Source organism: Amblyraja radiata, chromosome 21, assembly GCF_010909765.2.
Source record: "Amblyraja radiata isolate CabotCenter1 chromosome 21, sAmbRad1.1.pri, whole genome shotgun sequence".
NCBI lineage: Eukaryota > Metazoa > Chordata > Chondrichthyes > Rajiformes > Rajidae > Amblyraja > Amblyraja radiata.
Genome location: NC_045976.1, coordinates 5,838,701 through 5,862,141, shown reverse-complemented (window position 1 = coordinate 5,862,141; position 23,441 = coordinate 5,838,701). Strand labels below are relative to the sequence as shown.

The 23,441-nt window shown below is 46.6% G+C and overlaps 1 pseudogene; it reads left to right on the top strand.

The window, feature by feature from the left end:
- LOC116984960 overlaps window positions 1-23,032 on the top strand; it is a 35,208-nt pseudogene extending 12,176 nt beyond the window's left edge.
- The last annotated feature ends 409 nt before the right edge of the window (window positions 23,033-23,441 follow it).

Below are 23,441 nucleotides of genomic sequence, written 5' to 3'. Positions count from 1 at the left end.
AGCTAACATACCATTCGCTTTCTTCACTGCCTGCTGCACCTGCATGCCCACTTTCAATGACTGGTGTACCATGACACCCAGGTCTCGCTGCATCTCCCCTTTTCCTAGTCGGCCACCATTTAGATAATAGTCTGCTTTCCTGTTTTTGCCACCAAAATGGATAACCTCACATTTATCCACATTATACTGCATCTGCCAAACATTTGCCCACTCACCCAGCCTATGCAAGTCACCTTGCAGTCTCCTAGCATCCTCCTCACAGCTAACACTGCCCCCCAGCTTCGTGTCATCCGCAAACTTGGAGATATTGCCTTCAATTCCCTCATCCAGATCATTAATATATATTGTAAATAGCTGGGGTCCCAGCACTGAGCCTTGCGGTACCCCACTAGTCACTGCCTGCCATTGTGAAAATGACCCGTTTACTCCTACTCTTTGCTTCCTGTTTGCCAGCCAGTTCTCTATCCACATCAATACTGAACCCCCAATGCCGTGTGCTTTAAGTTTGTAAACTAATCTCTTATGTGGGACCTTGTCGAAAGCCTTCTGGAAGTCCAGATACACCATATCCACTGGTTCTCCCCTATCCACGCTACTAGTTACATCCTCGAAAAATTCTATAAGATTCGTCAGACATGATTTACCTTTTGTAAATCCATGCTGACTTTATCCAATGATTTCACCACTTTCCAAATGTGCTGCTATCCCATCTTTAATAACTGACTCTAGCAGTTTCCCCACTACGGATGTTAGACTAACTGGTCTGTAATTCCCCGTTTTCTCTCTCCCTCCCTTCTTAAAAAGTGGGGTTACGTTTGCTACCCGCCAATCCTCAGGAACTACTCCAGAATCTAAAGAGTTTTGAAAGATTATTACTAATGCATCCACTATTTCTGGAGCTACTTCCTTAAGTACTCTGGGATGCAGCCTATCTGGCCCTGGGGATTTATCGGCCTTTAATCCATTTAATTTACCCAACACCACTTCCCGGCTAACCTGGATTTCACTCAATTCCTCCAACTCCTTTGACCCGCGGTCCCCTGCTATTTCCGGCAGATTATTTATGTCTTCCTTAGTGAAGACGGAACCAAAGTAGTTATTCAATTGGTCCGCCATATCCTTGTTCCCCATGATCAATTCACCCGTTTCTGACTGCAAGGGACCTACATTTGTTTTAACTAATCTCTTTCTTTTCACATATCTATAAAAACTTTTGCAGTCAGTTTTTATGTTCCCTGCCAGTTTTCTTTCATAATCTATTTTTCCTTTCCTAATTAAGCCCTTTGTCCTCCTCTGCTGGTCTCTGAATTTCTCCCAGTCCTCCGGTATGCTGCTTTTTCTGGCTAATTTGTACGCATCATCCTTCGCTTTGATACTATCCCTGATTTCCCTTGTTATCCACGGATGCACTACCTTCCCTGATTTATTCTTTTGCCAAACTGGGATGAACAATTTTTGTAGTTCATCCATGCAGTCTTTAAATGTCTTCCATTGCATATCTACCGTCAACCCTTTTAGAATTAATTGCCAGTCAATCTTGGCCAATTCACGTCTCATACCCTCAAAGTTACCTTTCTTTAAGTTCAGAACCATTGTTTCTGAATTAACAATGTCACTCTCCATCCTAATGAAGAACTCAACCATATTATGGTTACTCTTGCCCAAGGGGGCACGTACAACAAGACTGCTAACTAACCCTTCCTCATTACTCAATACCCAGTCTAAAATAGCCTGCTCTCTCGTTGGTTCCTCTACATGTTGATTTAGATAACTATCCCGCATACATTCCAAAAAATCCTCTTCCTCAGCACCCCAGCCAATTTGATTCACCCAATCTATATGTAGATTGAAGTCACCCATTATAACGGTTTTGCCTTTGTCGCACGCATTTCTAATTTCCTGTTTGATACCATCTCCAACTTCACTACTACTTTTAGGTGGCCTGTACTCAACACCCACCAGCGTTTTCTGCCCCTTAGTGTTTCGCAGCTCTACCCATACCGATTCCACATCCTGCAAACTAATGTCCTTCCGTTCCATTGCATTAATCTCCTCTCTAATCAGCAACGCTACCCCACCTCCTTTTCCTTTCTCTCTATCCCTCCTGAATATTGAATATCCCTGGATGTTCAGCTCCCAGCCTTGGTCACCCTGGAGCCATGTCTCCGTGATCCCAACTATATAATAGTCATTAATAGCTATCTGCACATTCAACTCATCCACCTTATTACGAATGCTCCTTGCATTGAGACACAAAGCCTTCAGGCTTGTTTTTACAACACTCTTACCCCTTATACAATTTTGTTGAAAAGTGGCCCTTTTTGATTTTTGCCCTGGATTTTCCGGCCTGCCACTTTTACTTTTCACCTTGCTACCTATTGCTTCTACCCTCATTTTACACCCCTCTGTTTCTACGCTCACACATTTAAGAAACCCTTTCCCTTTAACTCCATCCTCCACTAGCCCATTCGACACCCCACCCCCCGTATTCAGTTTAAAACCACCCGTGTAGCAGTGGCAAACCTGCCTGCCAGAATGCTGGTCCCACACCACTCCAAAGTAGATGGTAGATGCACGATGGCGTAGCGGTAGAGTTGCTGCCTTCCAGCACCAGAGATATGTGTTCCATCCTACCTACCTGTGCTGTCTGTATGTACTTTGTACGTTCTCCCAGTGACCTGTGAGGGTTTTCCCCGGGAGCTCTGGTTTCCTCCCACTCACCAAAGACGTACAGGTTTGTAGTCTAATTGGCTTCGGTAAAAATTGTAAATTGACCCTGGTGTGTAGGATAGTACTAATGTATGGGAATCGCTGGTCGGCGCAGACTCGGTTGGCATTCTGCATTGTGTCTCTAAACTGAACTAAATTAAATCTGCGGTGGTCTATAGGTTTTTTTTGAGTGATTTTGCTTATTCCTCCCTATTCAGTCCATTTACTTGGATGGAAGTAGCTTAACGACACAACAACTTGTCCAGCTTGGCAAGGGGACCTACAAAATCAGGGTGAGATATTGACTGTCACTTCAAGTGATACTTAAATGTGTTACACAAAATAGACACAAAGTGCTGGAGTAACTCAACGGGTCAGGCAGCATCTCTGGAGAAAAGAAAATAGGTGACGTTTTGAGTCGGAACCCTACTATAGCCTGGTTGGTGGGGGGGAGGGGAGCTGGGGGCGTGGGGGAGGGGAGCTGGGGGTGGGGGGTGGGAGGGGAGCTGGGGTTGGGGGGGGGGAGCTGGGGGTGGGGGGGGAGGGGAGCTGGGGGTGGGGGGGGGAGGGGAGCTGGGGGTGGGGGGACGAGGGGAGCTGGGGTGGGGGGGAGGGGAGCTGGGGGTGGGGGGGGGAGGGGAGCTGGGGAGCTGGGGAGCTGGGGATGGGGGGGAGGTGGAACTGGAGGCGAGGAAAGGCCAGAACAAATCAGGGCTGGCGACAGATGACCTCAGGAAGGGTAGAGCCCACAATGGCCCATTGTTGGCTGGTGAAGAGGTGATAACAAGACGGATACAAAGATGCGAACAATGGAACTAGCAGGACGACTAGGGTGGGGGAGGGACCGGAGAGAGAGGGAATGCAAGGGTTACTTGAAGTTAGAAAAATCAATGTTCATCCCGCTGGGTTGTCAGCTGCCAGGGCTGGCGGAATAATGCACCGTGGGTTTTTCTTTCAGCTTGCCACTGATGTTGAAAGAAGGGTCAACAAATTACGGGACCTGGTGGAAAGAATCGTCAAGGAAGGGCAAGGTCATATATTATTTGATCTCAAAGTCTGTTTGAAATTAATTTAAATAATATCAGGTAAATTATGTAACTTTGAAATGCATGTGTCTATCCCACAAATAACACCTTGCAATTGCAAATATTTTTGCCTTCTAGTTGTCTACGGAATAAACACGGGCTTTGGGAGGTTTGCCCGGACAGTTATTGCCCCAGATAAACTCGTGTGAGTATAATCTAACGTGACACTATGCTGTGAGACTATCTGTCACACGTGTGTGTGTGTGTGTGTGTGTGTGTGTGTGTGTGTGTGTGTGTGTGTGTGTGTGTGTGTGTGTGTGTGTGTGTGTGTGTGTGTGTGTATGTGTGTGTGTGTGTGTGTGTGTGTGTGTGTTTGTGTGTGTGTGTGTGTGTGTGTGTGTGTGTATGTGTGTGTGTGTGTGTGTGTGTATTCTAATGTGACACTGTACTGTGAGACTGTCACACTTTTTTTTAACCAAAAATAATTGTGATGAATTATTTACAAAAATGATATGTACAATACGAAACAATACAAACAAACCCACCACCATAATACAAAGTAAAACAGATATTTTTAAATACTGAATATTAAATAACTATTTCACACTCCTTGTTAAGGATACATTCCACCCCCCGCGGTGCCCAGCGGTCCCGGAAATCCCCCGTGATCACCGCAAAGTCCCTCTCTAGTACCACCCGGGCACGGACGTAACCCCGGAAAAGGGGCTGGGCAGCTCGCTTGGGTAGAGCCCTCCACCGCCTGGCGCCGTGACTCGCGGATGGCCAGCTTGGCCAGGCCCAGGAGCAACCCGACCAGGATATCTTCACCCCTACACTCTCCCCTACGCACAGGTTGTCCAAAGATGAGGATGGTGGGTGTGAAGTGCAGCCAGAAGGCAAAGAGCAGCTCCTTTAGGTATTGGAACAGGAGCAAACGGTGTCACACTTGTGTGAATATATTGTACTGTGACACTGCACTGTGACTATCAGTCACACTCTTCCTGACTTGCTGCTTTCTTTATACAGGGAGCTCCAGGAGAATATTATACACTCCACTGCTGTAGGTATGTGAAAGAATGCCTTTTGCTATTTTATGTTCACAGGTCATAGGAGCAGAATTAGGCCATTTCTCCCTTTTTCCCCCTTTCCCCATTTCCCCCTTTCTCTTCGAATCCTCCGCCCTTCTCCCCTCCGAATTGCAAACTTGCTTCCAAGATGGCGCCCGACCCGTGTGACTGTTTGCGCGCAAGCCACAGTAGCAGGTCTACAATCACGTATTACAATAGCTCCACACTCTTAAATCACTACTCCTATAGACACTGTAAATGGATCGATAGTAATTATCAAATCTACTCTGACATTCAATCATGGCTGATCTATCTTTCCCTATCAACCCCACTCCTGCCTTCTCCCCATAAACCCTGACGCCGATAGATGGGACATGTTGGGCGACGTAGGCAAGTTGGGCTGAAGGGCCTGTTTCCACGTTGAATGACTCTATGACTCTATTAAGGGCCTGTCCCACTGTATGAGGTAATTCAAGAGCTCTCCCGAGTTTTAGAAAAAATCAAACTCATGGTAAGCACGTAGAATGTACATAGCGGGTACGTCGGAGCTCGGGACGCCTCTTAGTGGCTCGTAACGCTAACGGCAGGTACTCGGGAAACGCGGTAAGCTCGTGAAGACTCAAGAAGATTTTTCAACATGTTGAAAAATGTCCACGAGAGCCCCGAGTACCTACGAGCGGCTATTACCGTAATTCTCCGAGTTTGAATCAAGGGAAACTTGGGAGAACTCTTGAATTGGCTCCTACAGTGGGACAGGCCCTTAACCGAAAGAACGCATTCTATCTCTGTACACCTCCCTGAACACAGTAGTTCTGACATGAGAAAAATCTCTGCTGGAATGCCTGATCATACATCCTGCCTCAAATTGCTGTGTACTCTATCCCAAAGTTTACTTTGCAATAGAGCAACTCCTCCCATCTCCCTGGGCCTCCTTTCAGATTTGCTCACTGATTATATATTATTTCTAAGGATTAGCTTTCAATTTACCCCCTCCGCAAAAGCCAACCTCAACCCTCTAAAACCCGGGCCTTCTTCTCCAAAACCACCTGTTCCACCCCTCTGTATCCACAGGCTTTCTCCTCCAATGCCACACGGCCCACCGCTACATAACCATTGAGTGGTTATCATATTGGATAGAGTGGATGTGGAGAGGATGTTTCCACTAGTGAGAAAGTCTAGTACTAGAGGTCATAGCCTCAGAATTTAAGGAAGGAGATGAGGAGGAATTTCTTTAGTCAGATGGAGATTAATCTGGAATTCTTTCCCACAGAAGGCAGTGGAGGCCAAGTCAATGGATATTTTTAGGGCAGAGATATGGATTCTTGATTAGTGCGGGTGTAAGGGGTTACGGGGAGAACGGGGTGAGGAGGGAGAGTTAGATCAGCCATGATTGAATGGCGGAGCAGACTTGATGGTGCCACAGGTGCTGTCGCCGAGGGAGGACGGACGGAGCCGCGGCTCGAGAGGCTAACAGAGGCAAAGAGGTTTGCCACGCACTGCAAGGGAGCAGTGGACCAGACAGGAAGAGCGGACGGAATTACCACTAGACAGCCAAACCAGTAGGTAATTTACGGCTGGGGTGAGTACTTTCCCATTTATAGGAGGTAGGATTATATAAATAAGGGGTGTATCAATACAGTAATCCGGGTAGGGGATTCTTAAATAGGACCAGTTAATTACTTATATAAGATGGGCGGCCAGGAGATGTGCCAATACTATGAGATGTGGGAATTTGTCGACACCATTGATGTAGAAGATCCCTACAGCTGCAGTAAGTGTTTGAGGCTAGAGGAACTCGAGCTCCGCATTGATGAGCTGGAGACCCAACTTCATACGCTGCGGTACATCAGGGAAGGGGAGTATTACCTGGATGTTTTGTGCCAGGGGATGGTCACACCGACCAGTTTAACTAATTCAGTAGGCAGTGAGCAAGGAAAGGAAGGTGTGGCCATAAGCGAGGCAGGTAGGGGGAACCAGGAGGAGATGCGGCAGGAGCCACAGCCCTTGTCCCTGACGAGCATGACCGAGGCTCTTACTCAATGTAAGGACGGGATCAGGGGCTGTGGGAGGGATGAGCAACCTGGCTGCAGCACCATGGATCAGGGGGCCATTCAAGAGGGGGGAGTTAGAAGAAATGCCGTAGTGATAGGGGATAGTATTATTCGGGGGGTAGATAAGGTTCTCTGCGGCCAGCAGAACATGTCCCGAAGGCTGTGTTGCCTACCCGGTGCTAAGGTTAAGGATATCTCTGCGATGCTGGAGAGAAATTTGCAGAGGGAGGGGGAGGATCCAGTGGTCGTGGTCCATGTGGGGACCAATGACATAGGAAGGACGAGGAAGGAGGATCTGCTGAAGGAGTTTGAGCAGTTAGGGAATAAATTAAAAAGCTGAACCTCGAGGGTACTGATCTCCGGATTGCTACCTGAGCCACGGGCCAAATCGGCGAGGGTACGTAAAATTAAAAAGCTGAATGCGTGGCTCAAAGACTGGTGTGGGAAAAATGGGTTTGGTTTCTTGGGCCACTGGCACCAGTACTGGGACAGGGGGGATCTGTTCTGTAAGGACGGACTTCACCTGAACGGTGCTGGGACTGGGGTCCTGGCAAATCATATAACTAGGGCAGTAGAGAGGTCTTTAAACTAAGTAGCGGGGGGGAGGTATCAAGGGGGGTAATAACGGCAGGGGTAGAGGAAATAGAGCAGGGTATCAGTGGGGAAGCGGAAAGTCAAAATGTGACAGGAGACAGAATGTGTGAAGATAAAGCTCTAGATGTAAAAGGGGCAAAAATGGAAAGGAAGGGTAGTAAAAATCATCTGAAAGTGCTTTATCTAAATGCACGGAGTATTCGAAATAAGATAAATGAATTCACGGTGCAATTAAGTATATATAGTTATGATATCGTGGCCATTACGGAGACATGGCTGCAAGGGGATCAGGACTGGGAGTTAAATATAGAGGGGTACTCGACAATTAGGAAAGATAGACAGGAAAGAAAGGGAGGAGGGGTTGCCCTTTTAATAAGGGAGGGAATAACGGCAATAGAGAGGAAGGATATTGCGTTGAAGGATCAGGATAGTGAAACAGCTTGGGTACAGATAGAGAATAACAAGGGGAAAAAAACACTAGTGGGTGTAATTTATAGACCTCCAATTAGCTGTGACGCTGTTAGTCAGAACATAAATCTGCAAATAGTTGACGCATGTAAAAAGGGAACTGCTGTAATCATGGGGGACTTCAATTTTCATATTAATTGGGCAAACCAAACTGGGCAGGGTAGACTAGAGGAAGAGTTTATAGAATGTATTAGAGACGGGTTCCTAGAACAGTATGTCACAGAACCGACAAGGGGGGAGGCAATCTTGGATATGGTCCTGTGTAATGAAGCAGGATTAATTAAAAATGTCATAGTTAGGGACTCGTTGGGAACAAGTGACCACAATATGGTCGAATTCCATATTCAAATAGAAGGGGAGCAGGTTGAAACTCAGGCTAGGGTGCTTAGTCTAAATATGGGGGATTATGAAGGTATGAGGACTGAGCTGATCAAAGTTGACTGGGATAGCAGACTCAAGAATAAGACGGTACATGAGCAGTGGTGTACGTTTAAGGGTCTACTGTATAACCTTCAAGAAAATTTATTCCTATGAAGAAAAAAAGGGGTAAGGGTAAGAACAGTCAGCCATGGCTCAGTAAAACTATAAAGGATAGTATTCGGCTGAAGGCAAGGGCATATAAGGTAGCCAGAGATAGTGGGAGGGTAGAGGATTGGGAAGCATTTAAAAGTCAGCAAAAAATAACTAAGAGATTAATTAAGACGGGGAAAATAGACTATGAAAGGAATTTAGCGAACAACATAAAAACTAATAGTAAGAGTTTTTATAGCTATATAAAAAGAAAAAGGGTGGCTAAGGTGAACGTTGGTCCATTGGAGGGTGAGACTGGAGAGTTGTTGGTGGGGAACATGGAAATGGCAAAGGCATTAAACGAGTATTTTGTATCAGTCTTCACCATAGAAGACACAACAAATATTCCAACGCTGGATAAACAGGGGGCGGTAGGAATGGAGGAGCTAAATACTATTAAGATCACCAAGGAGGTGGTATTAGGGAAATTAATGAGACTGAAGGAGGATAAATCCCCTGGGCCTGATGGATTACATCCTAGGGTCTTGAGGGAGATAGCGGTGGGGATTGTGGATGAATTGGTGATAATTTTCCAAAACTCCCTGGAGGCAGGAACGGTCCCAGTGGATTGGAAAATGGCCAATGTAACACCTATATTTAAAAAAGGAAGTAAACAGAAGGCGGGTAACTATAGACCGGTTAGTCTAACATCGGTGGTGGGTAAAATGTTAGAGACAATTATTAAAGAAACACTAACGGGGCACTTGGATAAACATGACTTCATCGGACAGAACCAGCATGGTTTTGTGAAGGGGAAGTCCTGTTTAACGAATCTGCTCGAATTCTTTGAGGAAGTAACAACCCGGGTGGATAAAGGGGAACCGGTGGATGTGGTATACTTGGACTTCCAAAAGGCTTTTGACAAGGTGCCACATAAGAGACTATTGCTAAAAATAAAAAATTATGGGATTGGGGGTAATATATTAGCATGGGTAGAGGATTGGCTAACAAATAGGAAGCAGAGAGTGGGGATAAATGGTTCATACTCGGGATGGCAACCGGTAACTAGCGGGGTTCCGCAAGGGTCGGTGCTGGGACCCCAGTTGTTCACAATTTATATAAATGATTTGGAGGAGGGAACCAAGTGTAATATATCAAAATTTGCGGACGATACAAAAATGGGAGGAAAAGTAGGGGATGAGGAGGATAGGAAGAGTCTGCAAAAGGATATAGATAAGCTAGGTGAGTGGACAACAACTTGGCAGATGAAATTTAATACTAATAAATGTGAAGTCATTCACTTTGGGAAAAAAAATGATAGGGCAAGTTATTTTCTAAATGAGGAGGAGCTGCGTTGTAATGCAACGCAAAGGGATCTAGGGGTATTAGTACATGAATCACTAAAAGTTAGTATGCAGGTGCAGCAAGCAATCAGGAAGGCCAATGGAGTTTTGGCCTTTATTGCTAGGGGGATTGAGTATAAAAACACGGAGGTCTTGCTGCAGCTGTACACAGTATTAGTGAGACCACATTTGGAATACTGTGTACAGTTCTGGGGTCCATACTTAAGAAAGGATGTACTAGCCCTGGAGGCAGTGCAGCGAAGGTTTACAAGATTAATTCCTGCAATGAGGGGATTGACATATGAGGAAAGGTTAAGTAGGCTGGAACTCTATTCTTTGGAGTTTAGAAGAATGAGAGGCGATCTCATTGAAACATATAAGATCGTGAGGGGCCTTGACCGGGTGGATGCACCGAGGATGTTCCCAATGATCGGGGAAACTAGAACTAGGGGACATAGTTGCAGAATAAGGGGGGGCTCTTTTAAAACTGAGATGAGGAAGAACTTCTTCACCCAGAGGGTGGTTAATTTATGGAATTCACTGCCCCAGGGAGCAGTGGAAGCAGAAACGTTAAATATATTTAAGACTAAAATAGATGGTTTTTTAGCTGCCAAGGGGATAAGGGGCTACGGGGAGAGGGCAGGGATATGGACCTAGGTATGGTTAGTATAGTAAGACCTGAGTGATCTCCTGGACAAGTGTCGATCGCCTGGATTGGGGTCGGAGAGGAATTTCCCGGATTTTTTCCCCGAATTGGACCTGGGTTTTTATCCGGTTTTTTGCCTCCCCCAGGAGATCACGAGGTTCTTGGGGTGGAGAGGGGTGATAGCGGTATAAAGGGGAGGGTAGTGTCTTGTGTTCTGTGTCTTGTGTCTACTGTTTGTGGGTAAGTGTGTCTGTTTAGTGTTCAGCCATGAGCGAATGGCGGTGCGGGCTCGACGGACCTGGTGGTCTACTCTCGCACCTACTTTCTATGTTTCTATGTTTCTATGATGGGCCGAATGGCCTAATTTTTCTCCTATCATTTACGTCCCCTCTGAACATATCCTTTCTCCGGTGTCTCCCCTCTGAACCCCTCACTCACTCACCGAGAAACCTGGCCCTTCCCCACCAAACCCCTGGCCTCTTCCCTTCAAATGCCCCACCTCCCAGATCCTCCCTCACGAAACCCCCACCTCTCCCATCTGAAGCCGCCAGCCTCTCTCCTCCTGTCCCCACTCCTCCAAACCCCCAACCACTCTCCTCCTGTCCCCCCTCCTCCAAACCACCAGACCACCCATCTGTGACCACGAACCCTCCCTCTGATGCCCCGGCCCCAACCCATCAAACACTCCTGGTCCTTCTCCAGAACCCAGGGTCCCCTCCCCAAATGCCCAGATGCACCTCTTTGGGCATGAATCCCCAGCCTCTCCCTTCTGAGCTCCGAGCCTATCTCCTGCTCCCCCCCCCCCCACCCCTCTGAACCATGGGCCCCTCCCCTTTGAACCTCGACCTCTCCCCTCTGAACTCTCTCTCCCTACCTTGCATAACCTTGCCCTTCGCTCCGGACTCCCCTATCCTTCCTCTCCACCTCCTTGCGGCCAAAACACCGACCCCCCCTCCCCGATGAACTCCTCCAACAGGGACAACCCTGTCCCTTCTTCCATAACCCTTACCCCTGTCCTCTTTGAATCCTCCGCCCCTCTCCCCTCCGAATCGCAAACATGCTTCCAAGATGGTGCCCAACACAGGCGACTATCTGCGTGAATTCACAGAAGCAGATGTACAATCGCGTATTACAATCGCTCCACACATTCTTAAATCTCTGCTCCTACAGACACTGTAAATGGATCTACTGTAATCATGTTTTGTCTTTCCACTGACTGGTTAGCACGCCACAAAAGCCTTTCACCGTGCCTAGGTACATGTGAGAACAAACCAAACTAAATTAAACCCACTCCTCCGCACGCCCGGTTCCTTGCCTCTGTAGCCCCCAACACCCACCCTGTTCCTGTAAACCCCGGCATCTCTGGGAAACAGTAGATAAGTGGCCGAGTGCTTCTTCTGCAGGTGTGGGCAAACCCCTCTCTCCAGAGAGGTGCCGGATGCTGCTGGCTCTCAGGATCAATGTCCTCGCCAAGGGTTACAGTGGAATCTCCTTGGAGACCCTCAACCAAATGATCCAGGCCTTCAATGGTAACGTTGCCTTTTATACTTTGCTTTGAAACTTTGCTTTAGACTCTAGAGATACAGCACAGCAACAGGCCCTTCCGCGACCTCCCAATACCCCATACACTAGCACTACCCTACACACACTAGGGACAAGTTACAGAAGCCAATTAAACTACAAACCTGTACGTCTTTGGAGTGTGGGAGGAAACCAGAGAACGTACAAATCCTTTAGACTTTACTTTAGACTTTAGAGATACAGCATGGAGACAGGCCCTTCAGCACACCAAGGCCATGCCGACCAGCGATCCCCGTACACTAACACAATCCTATACGCTAGGGGCTAGTTAGAGAAGCCAATTAACCTACAAACCTGTACGTCTTTGGAGTGTGGAAGGAAACCAGACCACGCGGAGAAAATGCATGCAGGTCACGGGGAGAATGTACAAACGCCGTAGTCAGGATCGAACCCGGGTCTCTGGCGCTGTAATGCAGCATCTCTATCACAATGCCACTATTCCGCCCCATTGTCTTCATATTTATATAACAGAGTAGATTATGTTTTGCTGGGCTGTAATCTTAAGGGCCTGTCCCACTTGCGTGTCATTTGCGCGTCATTTACGCGACACGATGCACAACGCGGGCGTCGTGACACGCATGTGATGCGCGCATGGTGCGCATTACGCTCGCATGGTGCGCGGTGACGTCGGCAGTGACGTGCGGTCGCGAGCGGCGCCCCAGGATTTTGGAATTCACAAAACCTTTGCGCGCCACCTGCGTGAAACGTAAATGACGCCCAAGTGGGACAGGCCCTTTACTCTCTTTTATTGTGCTTTCTGCAGCTTCCTGCCTGTCCTTCGTGCCAGAGAAGGGAACTGTTGGGGCCAGTGGAGATCTCGCTCCTCTGGCTCACCTTGCCCTCGGACTGATGAGTGAAGGGAAAATGTGGTCGCCAAAAAGCGGCTGGGCTGACGCTAAGGATGTAAGTTCTCTTGGTTTTCTATGACGTCTAGTTACTGTATTGTGGGTACACTTTGATTAGCAACTAGATTTTAAACCATAAGCCAAATGTACAGTGTTGGACCACACGCAGTGTTCTATAACTCCGAGTATCTGCGCAATGGTTCAACGATACAACCCTGATATGTGGATGGCACGGTGGCGCAGCGGTAGAGATGCTGCCTCACAGCACCATAGACCCAGGTTCAATCCTGACTATGGGTGCTGTCTGAGTTTTTGCATTCTCCCCGTGACCTGCGTGGGTTTTGTTTCCGGGTGCTCCGGTTTCCTCCCACACTCCAAAGACGTACAGGTTTACAGGCTAATTGGCTTCAGTAAAATTGTAAATTGTCCCTCGTGTGTAGAATAGTGCTCGTGTACGATTCTGCGCTGTATCTCTAAAATAGATGCAAATACGGCTGAGTATGATACTATTGAATATATCGACATTATGAATGTATGAAGAGTTTTTTTGCACTGTTATTGCTTTATATATACATTTTTTTAAATCCTAAATTAAGTTTATTTTTGAAAAAAAATGATGCTCAGAGAATCCAATGAGATTTGGTGATACCTTGTGTTTAAGAAGGAACTGCAGATGCTGGAAAATCGAAGGTAGACAAAAATGCTGGAGAAACTCTGTGGTGAATCTCTGGAACTCCATGCCACAGAGGGTAGTCGGGGCCAGTTCATTGGCTATATTTAAGAGGGAGTTAGATGTGGCCCTTGTGGCTAAGGGGATCAGAGGGTATGGAGAGAAGGCAGGTACGGGATACTGAGTTGGATGATCAGCCATGATCATATTGAATGGCGGTGCAGGCTCGAAGGGCCGAATGGCCTACTCCTGCACCTAATTTCTATGTTTCTATGTTTCTATGTAACTCAGCGGGTGCAGCAGCATCTATGGAGCGAAGGAGATAGGCAACGTTTCGGGCCGAAATCCTTGGGTTCCAAAACATTGCCTATCTCCTTCGCTCCATAGATGCTGCTGCACCTACTGAGTTTCTCCAGCATTTTTGTGTACCTTTGGTGATACCTTGTTGTTTTGTGATCCGGTGATATTAGGTGATACCATGAGATTCAGTAATCTCTGAGGTTTGAAGTTTGATTATATACATTTAGTTTACCCTCCAAGACTGTGATTCAGTACATGTGGATAATGGAACAGACTGCCGTTAAAATGATTCTATCTTGTACCATCAGGTTTTACAAGCTCATGGACTCCATCCGATTTCACTGAAACCTAAAGAGGTAATAAAGCAGGCTTCTAATGATAATTTGTGTAATAACCGTCACAGAAGGTTGTGGAGGCTGTCAATAGATATTTTTCAGATGGAGATTGATAGATTCTTGATTAAGTATGGGTGTCAGGGGTTATGGGGAGAAGGCAGGAGACTGGGGTTGAAGGGGAAAGGTATATCAGCCATGATCATATTGAATGGCGGTGCAGGCTCGAAGGGCCGAATGGCCTACTCCTGCACCTAATTTCTATGTTTCTATGTTTCTATAACCATATAACAATTACAGCATGGAAACAGGACATCTTGGCCCTTCTAGTCCGTGCCGAATACTTATTCTCCCCTCGTCCCATCTACCTGCACTCAGACCATAACCCTCCATTCCTTTCCCGTCCATATACCTATCCAATTTATTTTTAAATTATAAAATCGAACCTGCCTCCACCACTTTCACTGGAAGTTCATTCCACACAGCTACCACTCTCTGAGTAAAGAAATTCCCCCTCATGTTACCCCTAAACTTCTGTCCCTTAATTCTCAAATCATGTCCTCTTGTTTGAATCTTCCCTACTCTCAATGGAAAAAGCTTATCCACGTCAATTCTGTCTATCCCTCTCATCATTTTAAAGACCTCTATCAAGTCCCCCCTTAACCTTCTGCGCTCCAAAGAATAAAGACCTAGCTTGTTCAACCTTTCTCTGTAACTTAGTTGCTGAAACCCAGGCAACATTCTGGTAAATCTCCTCTGTACTCTCCCTATTTTGATGGGTCGAATGTCCTAATTCTGCTCCTATAGCATATGAACCTTTGATTTTATGAACTAATCAACACACATGTTATTTAAACATTGCCAGTACAAAGTATTACAATTGGTTACTATATCTATAAAAAAATCTATATTTTCAGTGACTTTTCTTTGAAATGCTGTTTACTCACGGATATAACTTGAGAGACATCTATGTAAAGGGTGGCACAGTGGCTCAGCTTGTTCGAGCTGCTGCCTCACAGCTCATGGGACCTAGGTTCGGAACTGACCTCAGTGGAGGTCAGCGTGGAATTTGCACCTTCTCCCTGTGACTGCGTGGGTTTCCTCTGGGTGCTCTGGTTTCCTGCAACATCCCAAAGATGTGCAGGTTTGTAGCTTAATTGGCCTCTGTAAATTGTCCTTAGCGTCTAGGTAGTGAATGAGAAAGTGGGATAGCAACGAAACTGTGTGAACGGGTGATCAATGGTCAGCATGGACTGTGGGACAAAGGTGCAGGAACGAACTGCAGATGCTGGTTTAAATCGAAGGTATACACAAAATGCTGGAGTAATCTCTGCAGAGAAGGAATGGGTGACGTTTCGGGTCGAGTCCCTTCGTAAGTCTCGACCTGAAATGTCACCCATTCCTTCCCTCCAGAAATGCTGCCTGTCCCACTGAGTTACTCCTGCATTTTGTGTCTACCTGTAGGAGGAACAGCCTGTTCTCAAGCTGTATCTCTAAACTAAAAGTTGGATTACTTAGAACTAACGTGGATGGGCGATCGATGGTTAATGTGGACTCTGCAGTCGAAGGGCCTGTTTCCAAGCTGTATCTCGCATCAAAAAGAAACTAAACTCAACTAAACCATTATTTACATCTTGTATTTTACAACATTGTTTAATGATTGAAGCAAATTGAAAGAATAAAGATCCAGAAAAGGTAGACAGAAATGCTGGAGAAACTCAGCGGGTGCAGCAGCATCTATGGACTCGGACTCGGACACCTCCTCCTACTTACCCCTGGACCATGACCCCACAGACCAGCACCAGGCCACTATCTCTAGCACCATCACTGACTTCATCAACTCCTGCTCCCTGACCTCCCTGCCCTCCCGAAACGTTGTCTATTTCTTTCGCTCCATAGATGCTGCTGCACCCGCAGAGTTTCTCCAGCACTTTTGTCCACCTTTTACTTTATTGTCATATGTGACAAGTCACAGTGAAATTCTTTGTTTGAGTATCTAAGGTATGCAAATAGTCGCTACATAAAGGACACGGACAAAGTTACAATATGCCCTCCTTTGTTCTCCCCCCCCCCTCCCCCTCCCACCTGCATGTCCAATGCATGTTGTTATGATTTTACATCAAACTCTTCGGTGCCCAGGGGCTGTCGCTGATCAACGGGACACAGATGATCACGTCGCTGGGCGCTGAGGCAGTGGAGCGAGCCGTGGCCATCGCCCGCCAGGCGGACATCATCGCCGCACTCACGCTGGAGGTTCTCAAAGGCACCACCAGAGCCTTCGACAGCGGTGAGTGACCAGCGCGGAGCCCACACAGACTGTCCTGCAGAACCCGAGGCTCCTTCTCCCACTGACCGTCCACCCTCTGTAACGCCTTCTTTACACGTAGACTCAATCGCGTAGGCCCCAACCCTAACGAGGAGAGTTAACGGCTCTAATTACCGAAAAGGCATGAAATATGAAATGGCCCTCAATGCACTGACAGGCATTAAATGCTGTATGATCTTGAAACATTGCGAGTGAAAGTGGTGCGGCGGTAGATTTGCCGTCATACAACGCCAGAGTCTCGGGTTCAATCCTGACTACGGGTGCTGTCTGTACGGTGTTTATCATTCTCCCCGTGACCTACATGGGTTTTTTGTTTCACCTTCTGGTTTTACTTTTGATGGGGCAACAGAGAGCAATACGATCAACATAGAACATATAAAGAACATAGAACTCTACAGCACAGGAACATGCCCTACAGCCCAACATGTCTGTGCAGAACATGATGCCAAGAACAACTCCTATCTGCCTGCACAAATCCATAAGCCTCCATTCCCTGCACATCCATCCATGCGCCTATCCAGGTCTCTTCTGTCACACAGAAGGATGCGGAGGCCAAGTTAATGGATATTTTTTAAAGGGCTTGTCCCACTTGGCCGTCATTTGCACGTCACGCAGACGGCGCGCCAAGATTTTGTACGTCACTAAAACCTGCGACGCCGCACGCAGCCGCGCGTCACTGCCTATGTCTTCGGGCACCATGCGGCCGTAATGCGCACCATGCGCTCATCACGTGTGTGTCACATCGCGCGCCCTGCGTCGTGACGCGTAAATTATGTCGCGTAATTTACACGCAAATGACCGCCAAGTGGGACAGGCCCTTAAGGCAGAGATAGATAGTTTCTTGATTAGTACTGGTGTCGGGGGATATGGGGAGAAGGCAGGAGAATGTGGAAAGATAGATCAGCCATGATTGAATGGCAGAGTGGACTTGATGGGTCGAAATGCCTCATTCTGACCCTATCAAAAAAGGTTCAAAGGTTCAAAGGTTATTTATTAGTCACATACACCTAGGTGTAGTGAAATGCTTCTTGCCAATGCAGCACATAAAGAAGGAATACAGACATAACATTAATAAGAGTTTTAAACATAAAGAACATCCCCCCACAATGGCTCCCACCATGAGGGAAGGCATAATGTCCAGTCCCCAACCCCAGTTCACCCATAGTCGGGCCCATTGAGGCCTCCACAGTTGCCTCTACGGAGGCCCGATGTTCCTGGCCGTTCTCGCTGGGTGATGTTGCTCCGGCGTCGGGAGAATCCTCGCAGCGGCCTGGGAACCCTGGAACGGCCGCTTCCGTACTGAACTCTTAAATGCCACGATTGTATCTGCCTCCTCCACAACTTCCAGCAGTACATTCCAGCCATCTGTGTAAAAATCTTGCCCTGACAATCCTATAGGACATAGAACAGTACAGCTCAGGAACGGGCCCTTCGGCCCAAATTGTTGGTGCTGAACATGATGTCAAGTTAAACTGATCGCATCTGCCTACACATGATCCACTTCCCTCTATTCCCTGTACTTCCATATGCCTATCTAAAAGCCTCTTAAACACCACTGTGGTACCAACCTTCACCACCAGCCTTAGCAACACATGCCAGGCCTGCACCGCTCCCTGTAAAAAACTTGCCCCCACACATCTCCATTAAATATTTCCCCTCTCACCTTATAGCTACGCCCTCTAGTGTTAGACATTTCCAAGTCGTTCCATGATGTCCCAGAAAAAGCAATTCGTCTATCCAACCTCCCCCTGTAGCTAAAACCCTCTAATCCAGGCATCATTTTGGTAAACCTCCTCTGCACCCTCTCCAAAGCCTCCACATCTTTCCTGTAATGGGGCCACCAGAACTGCAAGCAATACTCCAAATCATCTTCATCTCCTTTAAACGTTGCCCATCTATCTTAAAGCTATGCTCTCTCTGAGAAAATGGTTCCGACTGTCTACCCTCTCAATGCTTCTCATAATTCTGTACACTTCTATCAGCTCTTCCCTCGACCTCCAGTATTGCAGAGAAAACAATCCAAGTCTGTCCAACCTCTCCCTCGAGCAGAAACAGTCTAATCCAGGCATCATTCTGTACCCTCGCCACAGTTTTCACATTCTTCCTGTACTGGGGCGACCAAGAACTGCACGCTATGCTCCAAATGTATCCAAAGCAATGTCTTATAAAGCTGCATTACGACTTGTGTGTGTATATATACAGTGGCGTGCAAAAGTATTCATACCCCTTGAACTTTTCCACATTTTGTCACGTTACAACCACAAACGTAAATGTATTTTATTGGGATTTTATGTGATACACCAACACAAAGTGGTGCATAATTGTGAAGTGGAAGGAAAATGATACATGGTTTTCAAATTTTTTTACAAATAAAAAACTGAAAAGTGTGGCGTGCAAAAGTATTCAGCCCCCCTGAGTCAATACTTTGTAGAACCACCTTTCGCTGCAATTACAGCTGCAAGTCTTTTGGGGGTATGTCTCTACCAGCTTTGCACATCTAGAGACTGAATTTTTTGCCCAATCTTCTTTGCAAAACAGCTCAAGTTCAGTCAGATTGGATGGAGAGCGTCTGTGAACAGCAATTTTCAAGTCTTGCCAGAGATTCTCAATTGGATTTAGGTCTGGACTTTGACTGGGCCATTCTAACACATGAATATGCTTTGATCTAAACTATTCCATTGTAGCTCTGGCTGTATGTTTAGGGTCGTTGTCCTGCTGGAAGGTGAACCTCCACCCCAGTCTCAAGTCTTTTGCAGACTCTAACAGGTTTTCTTCCAAGATTGTCCTGTATTTGGCTCCATCCATCTTCCCATCAACTCTGACCAGCTTCCCTGTCCCTGCTGAAGAAAAGCATCCCGACAGCATGATGCTGCCACCACCATGTTTCACAGTGGGGATGGTGTGTTCAGGGTGATGTGCAGTGTTTTCCGCCACACATAGCGTTTTGCATTTAGGCCAAAAACTTCAAATTTGGTCTCATCTGACCAGAGCACCTTCCTCCACATGTATGCTGTGTCCCCCACATGGCTTGTGGCAAACTGCAAACGGGACTTCTTATGGCTTTTTTTCAACAATGGCTTTCTTCTTGCCACTCTTCCATAAAGGCCCGATTTGTGGAGTGCACGACTAATAGTTGTCCTTGTGACAGATTCTCCCACCTGAGCTGTGGATCTCTGCAGCTCCTCCAGAGTTACCATGGGCCTCTTGGCTGCTTCACTGATCAATGCTCTCCTTGCCCGGCCTGTCAGTTTAGGTGGACGGCCATGTCTTGGTAGGTTTGCAGTTGTGCCATACTCTTTCCATTTTCGGATGATGGATTGAACAGTGCTCCGTGAGATGTTCAAAGCTTGGGATATTTTTTTATAACCTAACCCTGCTTTAAACTTCTCCACAACTTTATCCCTGACCTGTCTGGTGTGGTGTGTTCCTTGGGCTTCATGATGCTGTTTGTTCACTAATGTTCTCTAACAAACCTCTGAGGCCTTCACAGAATAGCTGTATTTATACTGAGATTAGATTACACACAAGTGGACTCTATTTACTAGCGTTTTGCATCTATTTACTAATTAGGTGACTTCTGAAGGCAATTGTTTGCACTGGATTTTATTTAGGGGTATCAGAGTAAAGGGGGCTGAATACTTTTGCACGCCACACTTTTCAGTTTTTTATTTGTAAAAAAATTTGAAAACCATGTATCATTTTCCTTCCACTTCACAATTATGCGCCACTTTGTGTTGGTCCATCACATAAAATCCCAATAAAATACATTTACGTTTGTGGTTGTAACGTGACAAAATGTGGAAAAGTTCAAGGGGTATGAATACTTTTGCAAGCCACTGTAGATGTATATACACACATAAAGACAAACAAACAAACAAAATCAGTGCAAAGAGATAAAACCAATACTCCCAAGTCTATGGTAGACAAAAATGCTGGAGAAACTCAGCGGGTGCAGCAGCATCTATGGAGCGAAGGAAATAGGCAACGTTTCGTCCCGAAACGTTGCACCCACTGAGTTTCCCCAGCATTTTTGTCTACCTTCGATTTTCCGGCATCTGCAGTTCCTTCTTAAACAACTCCCAAGTCTATGTAGTTTAGAGTTTATTGGAGGATGTAGCGTTTAATAGTCTGATGGCTGTTGGACGTTACAGTTTTCAGGCTCTTCTTCCCGACGGCAGGAGTGAAATGAGAGTGTGGCCAGGGTGGTGTGGGTCTCTGATGATGCTGCCTGCCTTTTTGGGGCAGTGACTCCTGTAAATCCATTCGATGGTGGGGAGGTCAGAACCCGTGATGGACTGGGCAGTGGTCACCACAAGGAATCTATACTGAATGTGTTAAACATAATTATAAGCCTCAGCAAATTACAAGAGATTATTTATTAATTATAGAGTTTTATAATTCTAGGGTATAATAGGGTATACCCTAATTATAGGGTAGAGGGTCAGAACCTTTCTTCCAGGATAGAGAAGGTTATAGGATGTATCATTAAGCCCAAAGGGGCAGGAAGGAGGGGTGGGGGTTTTTATAGGAGATTTGTTTTTAAAGGGGCAATTTGTTTATACACAGAGTGGTGCGTACGTGGAACGTGGTGGTGGAGGTCGATAAGCTTGTGGCGTTTAAGAAGCTTTTAGATTAGGCACATGTATATGCAGGGAATAGAGGGATATGGATCACTAGAGAGGAGATTTAGACTTTGGAGAAACAGGCCCTTCGGCGCTGACCAGAGATCACCCCACACACTACACACTTGGGGGACAATTCACATTTGCCAATTAACCTACAAACTTGCACGTTATTGGAATGTGGGAGGAAACAGGAGAACCCAGAGAAAACCCACACAGTCAGAAGCGAGAACATACAAATTCCAGACAAACAAGCACCTGTAGTCAGGATCGAACCGGGTCTCTGGTGCTCTAGGGCGGCAGCTCTACTGCTGCGCCACCGTGCCGCCTCTCCGGTTGGCCGGGGTGGTTGAGCCAGATATGGCAGCATCCGACACCAGTTTTCCCCAGGCTGCTGAATTTCACAGAGCACTTGTGGAATCGGACACAGACTTAGCCTCGTCGCTGTTCCCCAGGCTGCTGGTCTACTCGACTCAACACGGTACATCAGGCCTATGGAGTCATAGAGTCAAACAGCATAGAAACAGGTCCTTCAGCCCAACTTGCCCATACTGGCCAACATGTCCCATCTACACTAGTCCCACCTGCCTGAGTTTGACCCATTTACCTCTAAACCTGTTCTACCTGTCTAATTACTTCTTAAATGTTGTGATAGTCAATGCATCAACTACCTCCTCCGGCACTCGTTCCATACACCCACCATCATTTGTGTAAAAAAGTTACCCCTCATGCTCTTTTCCCCTTCACCTTAAACCTATGTCCTCTGGTCCTCGATTCCCCTCCTCTGGGCAAGAGATATTGTGTGTCTACCCGATCTATTCCTCTCATGATTTTATACACCTCTATAAGATCACCCAAAATCCTTCTGCGCTCCAGGGAATAGAGACCCAGCCTACTCATCTCTCCCTATAGCTCAGACCCTCGAGTCCTGGTAACAACTATATAAATCTTCTCTGCACCCTTTCCATCTTGACAACATGTTTCCTGTAACATGGTGCCCAGAACTGAATACAATACTCTAAATGCGGCCTCACCAATGTCTTATACAACTGCAACATGACCTCCCAACTTGTATACTTGTATACTCAATAGTCTGACTGATGAAGGCCAATGTGCCAAAAGCCTTTTTGACCACCCTACCTACCTGTGCCACCACAGGCAAGGGACAATATACCTGCACTCCTAGATCCCTCTGCTCTACAACACTCCCCAGAGCCCTACCATTCACTTTGGAAAGAAAGGTTGGTCTAGTTTAAGACTTGTCTGTGGCCCTGTATGTTAAACAGATGTCCACAAGCTGAGACCACACCAAGGACAGATTGACGTAGCTGCTCGATTGAGGTCACTCTTGGACTCCGACATTCATGCATCTGAGATAGCAGGTGAGTCACCTTCTGATTGACAGTAATTAATTTAGTTTATTGTCACGTACTGAAGTACAGTGAAAAGCTTTTGTTGCGTGCTATCCAGTCAGTGGAAAGACTATACATGATTACAATGGAGCCATTTAGAGTGTATGGATACATGATAAGGGAATACCGTTTAGTGCAAGGTAAAGCCAGCAAAGTCCGGTCAAGAATAGTCTGAGGGTCACCAATGAGGTTGATAGTAGTTCAGGACCGCTCTCTAGTTGTAGTAGGATGGTTCTGTAGCCTGATAACAGCTGGGAAGAAACTGTCACTGATTGTGGATGTGTGCGTTTTCACACTTCTATACATTTTTCTATAGCTGTATCAATTGCTCTGCACCCTGGACCCAATCCAATAACAAGAAAATATTTATGTTAAAAAAAACGTACAGGTAACAGATTCCCTTTGATTTGTAACTGTGGACCTTTCACAGGGAGCCACAGGTTGTGTGATCGCGTTCAGGATGCCTACACCCTCCGGTGCTGTCCGCAGGTGAGTGTCACCGAGCGCCATGTACCACAGGTCCATTTATGACTCCATCGACTCATAAGTTCATGTATATTAGTTTTGTATTTAATTTAGTTTAGAGATACAGCGTGGAAACAGGCCATTCGGCCCGCCGAGTCCTCACCGATCCTAGTATATTCACACCATCCGACACACACACACACACACACACACTAGGGACAAATTACATTGAGACCGAGCCAATTAACCTTTGGAGTGTGGGAGGAAACCGGAGATCCCGGAGAAACCCCACGCGTTCACGGGGAGAACGTACAAAATCCGTACAGACAGTTCCCGTAGTCAGGATCAAACCTGGGTCTCTGTCGCTGTAAGGCAGCAACTCTACCGCTATGTTGCTGTTAGAGGAGAACTATTAAGCCATTCGGCCCATCAACGGGCAAAGTTTGTACATTCTCTCTTTGGCCACGTGGGTTTT